Genomic DNA, 9,050 nt, shown 5'->3' with positions numbered 1-9,050 from the left:
GTGAAGTCAAAGGTATCCCTAAGAAATTCTATGACTTGGGTCTCTTGCTCATAGATATTGCCCAAGCATTTTATAACTACACTCGTGATAATGGATGGTCACAAGAAGAAATCGACATTATAAGAGTCATGCTCGCTTCTTTGAGAGTAAGGTCAGAGGAGCTCATCGGGCTAAATTCATCCCCATTAGAGCATGTTATAGGTATGATGAATAATCCTTTCACTTATTATTCTTTCACTAACATTCCTTTTACATTCATACCTATAGTAATGATGCTTTACTTTGTGATGTGTGGATATAGGTTCCGGAGAATTGTTGGATGATATTTTACATCATGGTAGCCATGATGGATTTTGGTGTTATATATATGAGCGTAAGGTCTCAATCTATGCAAACATCAAAACCAACAACAAGGACAATGAAATCTCTTATGCAAACTATCACCAAAGAAGATTGTTTACATGGGTATTTATGTATATTCAAAAAGATGTTGATAGACTTTTGCCTCACCAAAGAATGTTCAGAGAGTTTCATCAAGCTCTTTCTACTCCAGATGGATACTTAGTAGATAAAGATGGCTATTATGAATGTCCTCAGTGGCATGCATTGGGTATTATGCATGTATCATCCATTGTAAAGGCCAAAGAATTATGGACCTTATCTACTATGAATGCCATACCAAGTGGATGCCAAAGAGCAATTCATGAAAAAGGTATTGTCATTGTTGCAGGGAAGAAGCTAAAATACAGGGATGCAACCGTTGAAGAAAGAAGGTATGCTGAGCAGTATTTAAACTGGGGGATTGAGAGATTAACAGAATATAAGAAAGTCCTATTTAAGGGAGAGGTCTATAATATTGGGGATCAAGTTGTGGTGAAATGTGATGAAGATGTAACATTAGTTTCCATGGTGGGATATTGGAAAGCATGCATAACATCTCTTTTCTCATTTCAGTGTAATGGTGAGTTAAGGCTACTTTTTGGAGCCAACTACTACAGGCAATGTATTGTGGTTGAGGGAGGATTTGAAAGGTTAGATGTTGATTATACCACTGGCATGAGTGTGTTACAAAATGTGTATTTGCCATACACATGGGATTACATAAGGCCTATTAGTTCTTTACTTCATAAGTTTATTCCCTTTCAACATGGCAAAAAATCATCGCATATGAGATAAAAGACCTAAGATTGAGAACACGCTTGATTCAGCCAGGCTGTGTTGGATGCATTCCACCTTGGCTAGAGGTGAATGATATTGTTCAGTTGAAGCCAAATTTTGATGTATTATGCTCCTCAACTGATCTAAAATATGCAGTTATTAGAGAAGTGAGCTACACAACAAAACAAGTGAGTAGCATGGTTAAAAATGATTCATAATCAAGAAAAGAGATGGAAGGTAGAAATGGAGGACAATGATTGGAAGGATTGGTGGTTATGTGTATCTACTATTAATGATAAATGGAAAGTTATCAAAACAAGGAGCATGATAATAGAGCGAGAAGCAAAGGTAGTTCCATATGACAATCGTAGCTCAGTTTCTCATCACTGGTACTTTTGGAACTCAAGCAACTCTATGAATCGTTGGTATGTTTCAATGTACAATGAGTGTTTTTTATCTTATGTCATTTTATTCCTTATAGTTTTCTATTGATGTGCTTGCATGTAATATGTTCTCCTTGGATTGAATTTGTAATATGTTCTCCTTATAGTTTTCTATTGATGTTCTTGCATGTAATATGTTCTCCTTGGATTGAATTTATGTAGGTTGGAGATGGCAACTACGAATGTGGACATGCAAGCAATGCTAAAGAAAAAGATATGTGAAGATAAAAATTTCTTGGGTCTCATGAGCACAATCATAAAGGATATTCAAAGTTCTCCAATCTCAAAGGAAGGTACACACGTTTTAACGATCTTAAATGTTGTAATCTTTTATATATAAAGATATACTAGTGTGTTTGTAATTGGTTTATGCATGTTATGCAAATTGTTTTCTATGTCACATGGTTATGCAGGCAATGGGGAGATTAAAGATAAGGAACCTCCTTTTTCACACACTCTTGGCCAACAAGTCTTAGCAGGTGTTAGTCCTACACCTACATATGATGAGGTGTTTCGAGCACCTAGATTGGTGAGAGTAGAGACCAAAACAAGCTCTATGGGGGAAAGAATTATTTGAGAAATGCTTCAAGGATCAACATGACATTTTGCTTGGCAACTACCGCCTTGTACGAAGGTGGTTTAATGGAGTTGAGACTCCTAAAGATCTTCGCCATAACAAAGAGGCACAAGAAAAGATCAAGAGAATTATTTGTGAGCATCATCATGAGATTGCAACTCTAAAGTTCATTGGAGCTGAATATGTTTGGTTGGAGGAAGATATCTATGATGGTGGGTCTCAGGTAGACAAGCAAATAGAAAGTACAATTAAAAGAAGAGTATCAAGGACAATGTAAGTGTTAATGTTTATGCTTATGAATGTTCTTTTAGAAACTAATAATTGGACTGATAATTTTAAAACTAATCTAATGCATTTGATATTTTGTGTTTGATAGAAGGATACATTAAAAGCACAAGGGATGACTCAATCCATAGATGAAGCAAGTAATGACATGGATGCTAGCTCATCACTTCATGTAAATATATTTTATAGTTTTTTTAACCATAAATTGTATGCTTTAAATCTCTCTCTCTGTGTGTGTGTGTGTGTATCTGATTTAAGAAGCTTAATACATAGTTCATCACTTTTTTTATTTGGTCTAAATTCATAGGTCTTGGAGCTTGCATTGACTCCTCAAGGAAATATTAATTCTAATGAAGAGGTAAAAGAACTAAACTTGATATTTTCTTTTCGTATGTAAGCAGCTTTTTTACATGGGTATGTTTATATTATATATTTATGTGGTTCTAGTTTTAACTTTATGTTATTTTACATGTCATGGTCTTAAAGCCAACACTCAATCTTCAAGCATATAATCATTCTTATGAAGAGGTAAGAGCTAGAAAGATGTATCATAAGGAGAATGTGTAATGGTTTTTTCTTTGAATCATGCATAGTAACTTATGCAATGTTACATGTTTTGAACTTTTTGTTTAAAAGATTTTGTTACTAATGCGAACTTTATAGACAAACTTTGAGATTCAAGCTAGCTCTCCTTATATTGATGCGATAAAAAATGATCAACCTATAGAGAATGTAAGTGTATTATATAATTAATTTTATTCTAAGTAGGATTTCTTTTGGTTTTGTATTAAACGTATGCTCTTCTATATAGATGGATAACTTTATATTCGGGACAAAGAGGTTTGAAGGGTTGCAAGATTATATATCCGATGAGGTGTATTCTCTTAGTCCACATAAAAATTTGATTTTAAGACTACTATTTTTTGAATTCTATGTGATTTTGATAACATCTTATAAACCAGGATTCTTATAATATAACAATGGAGGAGAATAATTATTCCTTTACTGAGCTACTACATCATGACATATCAAAAAGAGTGAGAGCCATAAGAAATCAAGAAGCGAGAGTATATATGACAAGTGAAGACAAGGTTTGGTTGAGTTTTTCTTTGTATATGCGATAAGTTATTAATATTTCTTCTAATATTTTGTTGTACTTGTAGGATCCAATGTTGAATTTGGCTAAGTATACAAATGAGGTTTCAAGAAAAAGTCAAAGAAAGAGAAAGGTAATGCAAAACTTACAAAAATTTTCTACTATCTATTTGTACTCCTATTTTTTTCTCTTTCTCTTTTTACTTTTGTGATTATTAATTAATGCTAGTTTTTTGCTTGTTCCAAAGGTAAGTGAGAAGATAAAAACTCACTTGGAAGAAAGAAGTCACCAAAAGGGTGAAAATATTATACCAACAACCATTTTAAAGGTATTGTTAGATAGATGTATAATGTTATGATTCTCCTATTTTTAATGTAATGGATTTGATTTTTCTATTTTTAACATGATGGATTTAATTTTATTATTTCAAATAGGATTTAGAACACATTGAAAAATTAAATGTAGAGGCATCATGTGAACCTTTACAAGTAAGTGATATTATATTAGAGAAATTTATCATTCATAAGTTTATTATTTTGAATCTTTTTATTTAGGTAAATTGAATATGCTTTAAAATTTTATATATTTTATTATCATGAATGTAGGTGAGCCACATTTCAGAGGAGGATATGGAGACAATCTTAAGTACATGAAAGTGCATACAATCCAAGACATGTACTTTTCTCTCAAGAGTACATATGTCAATCTAAAGAAGGAGAATATTAGTTTCAAAAACTACTCAAAGGATATGAAAAGGCCTGGGAGTGACATTATGATTCGTGACATTGTGCATTGGCTTATTGCTAATAAGAAAGTCAAATTCAATGCACAATCCACACCAATTAGTTTAGAAGATGTAAACAAAATCCCATGACATTTAGATAATCTTGAAGTACTATTTATTTTGAACATGATGTACGTGACTACTTTTGGTCCTCTTTAAATATGCAAGACTTTTTTGCTTAATCTTTGATAAATAAAGAGATTTTTATTTTATAATGCTTTATAAAACTACTTAATCTATTATGTTGTAAGTAGTATATTAACATGATTCATAGAACTATCTAGAAGATAAGCTACTAAGCATTCTCTATATAGAGATACAATGGATTCACTATATAATTTCCTAGATACAAATAAGGATATTTAGGAAAAGTGCAAACTAGGGAAAATGTAACAGTTTCCTAGATAGGCTACCTAGAAAATACAATGCATGGATTTCTCTACATAGATAAACTTACATATATAGGAAAAAAAATTTATGTAAGTAAATTTTTCTATATAGAGAAAATCTTCCTACATAGGAGATTTTTTCCTTTGTAGAAAAATTTGGTATATAAATTTTTTTTACTATATAGATAAATTTTTCTATATAAAAAAATCCATGCATTGTATTTCCTAGTTAGCTATCTAGGAAAGTTTAGATATGCTCATTTATATCTAGGAAATTTTATAGTGAATGGTTTTTTTTAACTGTATAGAGAATGAACAAAAGTGCAAGCGAGGTCAGCGTCTTGTGTGTGGACCGCACTACCAGGTCCGCCCTTTGCGCCAGCGCTGTATCAGGGAAGTCGTTGTGAAAACAGAAATGGGCACCGTGGGCTTCGTCGACGATGAGGGGCACGCCGCGTGCATGGCAGATGCGGGCTATTGCCTGGACATCACTGCAAACACCAAAGTAAGTTGGCGAGGTCACCAGCACTGCGCCGACTTTGTGCTCATGACCAGATTCGTCCAGCTCTGCAAAGGCTTTCTCCAAAGCGGAAGGATGGACGCCGTGGGCGATGTGACATGTCCCAACCAGTGTTCGAAAAAAACCCGGGTACAGTGTAGTTTGCACCTTCAGTTTTCAAATTTTAATTTCTTATTCTACGAATGAAGGTATTCAAAACCTTCAAAAAAAATTTACAAAAGGTTTGATAACTTTTAATAAAAAAAGGAATAATCAAAATACTTTTCAAATTATAAGAGTCAACGGTACTTCACCTTTATTGGTTGAAATAAAAATTTTTTATATATCATATTTTTACATTATATATATATTATAAAAATTAATATAAATAAAAAAATAAACGTTATGTAAACGTTTTAAAACGTTTATTTTAATCGTTAGATTCTTAACGTTTATATTTTAAACTATAAATGATGGAGTTATTTATCCTCTTATCGCTCACAGCCTCACTCTCGTCCACTCACGCATCCTGTCACAGCAGCAGTTAGCAGCAACACCATGGTGAGAATGGCCCCATCCAGGGTCTGGCCAAGCTGAAGCGCGGCCGCCAAAGTGGCTGCTGCATCTGTAGTAGCTCTGCTCCTCAGCCTTGCCTTCAGCCCTCTTCTAACCAGTAGTAAGGAGGCGCACGCCTCTTCCAGCCTTGATCGCCATCTCTTCTTGTTGCCAGCCGCCAAGCTGTCCAAGCAGGACGAAAGCCTCCCGATTCCTCACCCTCGCGAGCTAGACGGTCGTCCACTCACGCATCCTCAGTGCTCACCCTCGCGAGCTAGACGGTTAGACCGCTTCCTGACTCCTGAGGCGCTCACGCTGTGGAAACAAAATGATGGTGCGACAGACAGAGGTGAGCACTGAGTCGTGACTGAATTATTGTTACAATGTTATATATATATATATATATATTATGTTTCGAACACTTAAACCTCCGAGGCTCCGACGCAGCGAGCGGCGACAGTAACGGTTAACCATATGCTTGATCAGAGCTTCTGTCTGTGTGTGTTTTTTTGTCCGCTTGCCACCAGACGTCGACCCATTATCCATATCGTGGGCTGCTCTGCGCCGTCGAGTCTTCCTCCGGCGGCAATGGGCTGGCGGCAGTGGGCTGGCGGCAATGGGCTGGCGGCAGTGGGCTGGCAATGGGCTGATGCGGTAATGGGCTGGCGATGGGCTGGCGGCAATGGGCTGGCGGCAGTGGGCCACTGGGCTGATGCAGTAATGGGCTGGCAATGGGCTGGCGGCAATGGGCTGGCAATGGGTTGGCGCAGTGGGTGATGCGGTAATGGGCTGGCGAATGGGCTGGCGGCAATGGGCTGGCGAATGGGCTCATTGGGCTGGCGAATGGGCTGGCGGCAATGGGCTGGCCGCTGGCGCCACAGTCTATAACCATGGGGTTCGTCGGCTTGGGGGGAGCTTTACAGCGTTGCAGAATGTAAATCTTTCATTAGTTTTCATAAACGTTTGCAATTGGCATTGGTGTTGATCACAATATAAACGATAGAACACCCACTTGATGGGGACTCTAGAGAGAGAGAGAGAGAGAGAGAGAGAGAATTGATAACAGACGATTGAGAGGGAGAAGGATTCAAATTTCACATCAGTCAAATAACATGCTATTATCTATAGGTTGTGCAGGGTTGATATAAGTTGTGGCTCGGGTACGAAGTTCGAACACTTCACAAAACATTGATTGGCATCAAACTTTGCAGGATTAAGGTCAGGGTAAATTTTGTTTTAGCTTGCCTCTCTCCATCTCTTTTCTGGCTTGCATCTCTTCTCTATGTCTCTCATTCACAACTACTCAACATCTTTTTTCTTTTCATTTTTAGATATGTTGAGGCATACAACTTGACATGACTTGCTATTTCTTGGTAAAACATTAATTTACAAGGAACATATTATCATAATAACACATTTCAAATATTTCAGATGGCTTTTGTGCAATCCACACTACTCGGATTTGGAGGATTTAGTAAAGAAGTTATTGTGGATAAGAAGAAAAAAGGTAAAAGATCAAGTAAAGAAATTGACGAAGAAATTATTGCTAATGATTTTACTATAAGCAGCGAAGAGATTGATGAAAAAGAGGCTACGCGTAGAAAAAGAGCTAGGTTATCGTGGTGTGAAAATTGGAGAAGTGAATTTCATTGGCTGGAATTTGATAGAGAGAAAGCACGCATGTATTGTAAGGTTTGCATGGAGGATCCTAATTGCAAAAGTGAGTTTGCAACAATAGGTGCACAAAACATACAGCATAGTGCCCTAAGTACACATGCACGCTCTCGCACACATAGGTTATCATTGATTCGTTCTATGTCAAGAGGAAGTCTTGAAGTAGGATTGAGCAAACAAAATGAAACACATGACGAAGAGATTACCAATCTATTTCGTACTGCCTATTTTCTTGCTAAAAATGATATCCCATTAAACAAGTTTGTGCCAACGTTAGAGTTTCTGCGAGAATGCAAAACTCCCAATGTACCCGAACATATGTACAACAATGATAAGAGTTGTGCAACTTTTGTTCAATATATTGGTAAAGCATTGTCACATAATATAGTAGAACGATTAAAAAATTCTCCTTGTTTTGGGATCATGATAGATGAATCAACAGATATATCTATCGATGAGCACATGATAGTATATGCATCTTATCTAGAGAATCATTGTCCACGTACATCTTTTTTTGGACTTGTAGATGTTATTGGGGATCGTACTGCCGAGGGCTTGTATAATTCTTTAATAACATTGATCTTAGAAAATGGATTGGACTTAAGAAAGTTGGTTGGATTTGGATCTGATGGTGCATCCGTAATGATAGGAAAGAGATCTGGGGTGTCTACTAGATTAAAGGAGTCTTGTCCTTTCATGACATCTATGCATTGTGTGGCTCATCGCACAAATCTTTGTGCATCTAAAAGCATAGAAAAGTTTCCATTTGCAAAAGCTATTGATTCCACAGTTAATGAAGTCGCAACTCTTTTTAGAAAGAGTGTCATCCGCAAAGAGAAATTAAAAGAATTACAAGAAGAATTTGAATGCTCAATAATTCAATTGGATAAAATTCATTCAATTAGATGGTTGAGTAGATCAATGGTTTTAGCAAAGTTTTGTGACTCACTAGAGCCTCTTCTTGAGTTCTTTGAGAGTGAGAATCTCGTAGTCTTTAGCAAATTGTCTTCTCTAGAACTCATTTATGCATTACATTTCTTAGCAGATCTATATCAACATTTGACAAAGTTAAGTAAAATATTTCAAAAGTCATATGTTGATATTACTAGTATTCCTGGCATTGTGAGTGCTGAGATTTGTGCATTGGAAATAGAGTTTGTGTCAGAACCGGATATTGACATGAATGCAAGAAAGGAAGATACAAGGGGTTTTCCTATTATTCCTGATTATGGACCAGAGAAGGGTTTTCTCCATGGTTTACGATCTTCAATAAAAGGTGACCATTTTCGTAGCAAAAAGATATCTCGCTCTTCTGATGGCTCTGATATTGAATTGGTTATTAGCTTTCAAAAAGCATTCACATTAAGTGTTATTAAAGATTTGAAAGAGAGATTTGTGGATAACTCTACCTTGGCTTGTTTTAAAATACTCTCTCCATCTTGCTATCCTCCTGGAAAGCTATTTAAGAAATTTGGAGCTGATGAATTAGACAGGTTGATATCATTTTATGGAGAAAGCAAACTTGCAAATGGTGAGTTAATGGAGAAATTTGTAGATCCAATATCTCTTCGAAGAGAATACCTTACATTC

General features: G+C 36.1%; 1 long non-coding RNA gene across 1 annotated transcript; it reads left to right on the top strand.

Annotated features, from left to right (window-relative positions):
• Nucleotides 1-2,036: 2,036 nt before the first annotated feature.
• LOC147636990 (uncharacterized) lies at nucleotides 2,037-3,021 on the top strand. The gene is made up of 4 exons (XR_015266141.1): nucleotides 2,037-2,130; nucleotides 2,555-2,635; nucleotides 2,771-2,821; nucleotides 2,950-3,021. It is a non-coding gene; the product is annotated as an uncharacterized LOC147636990 (long non-coding RNA).
• Nucleotides 3,022-9,050: the final 6,029 nt, after the last annotated feature.

Source organism: Cibotium barometz, chromosome 7 (genome assembly GCF_041138505.1).
Source record: "Cibotium barometz isolate CiBa-2024 chromosome 7, ASM4113850v1, whole genome shotgun sequence".
Taxonomy (NCBI): Eukaryota; Viridiplantae; Streptophyta; class Polypodiopsida; order Cyatheales; family Cibotiaceae; genus Cibotium; species Cibotium barometz.
The sequence above is the reverse complement of the archived record's forward strand: the minus strand, read 5'-3'. Positions and strand labels throughout refer to the sequence as shown.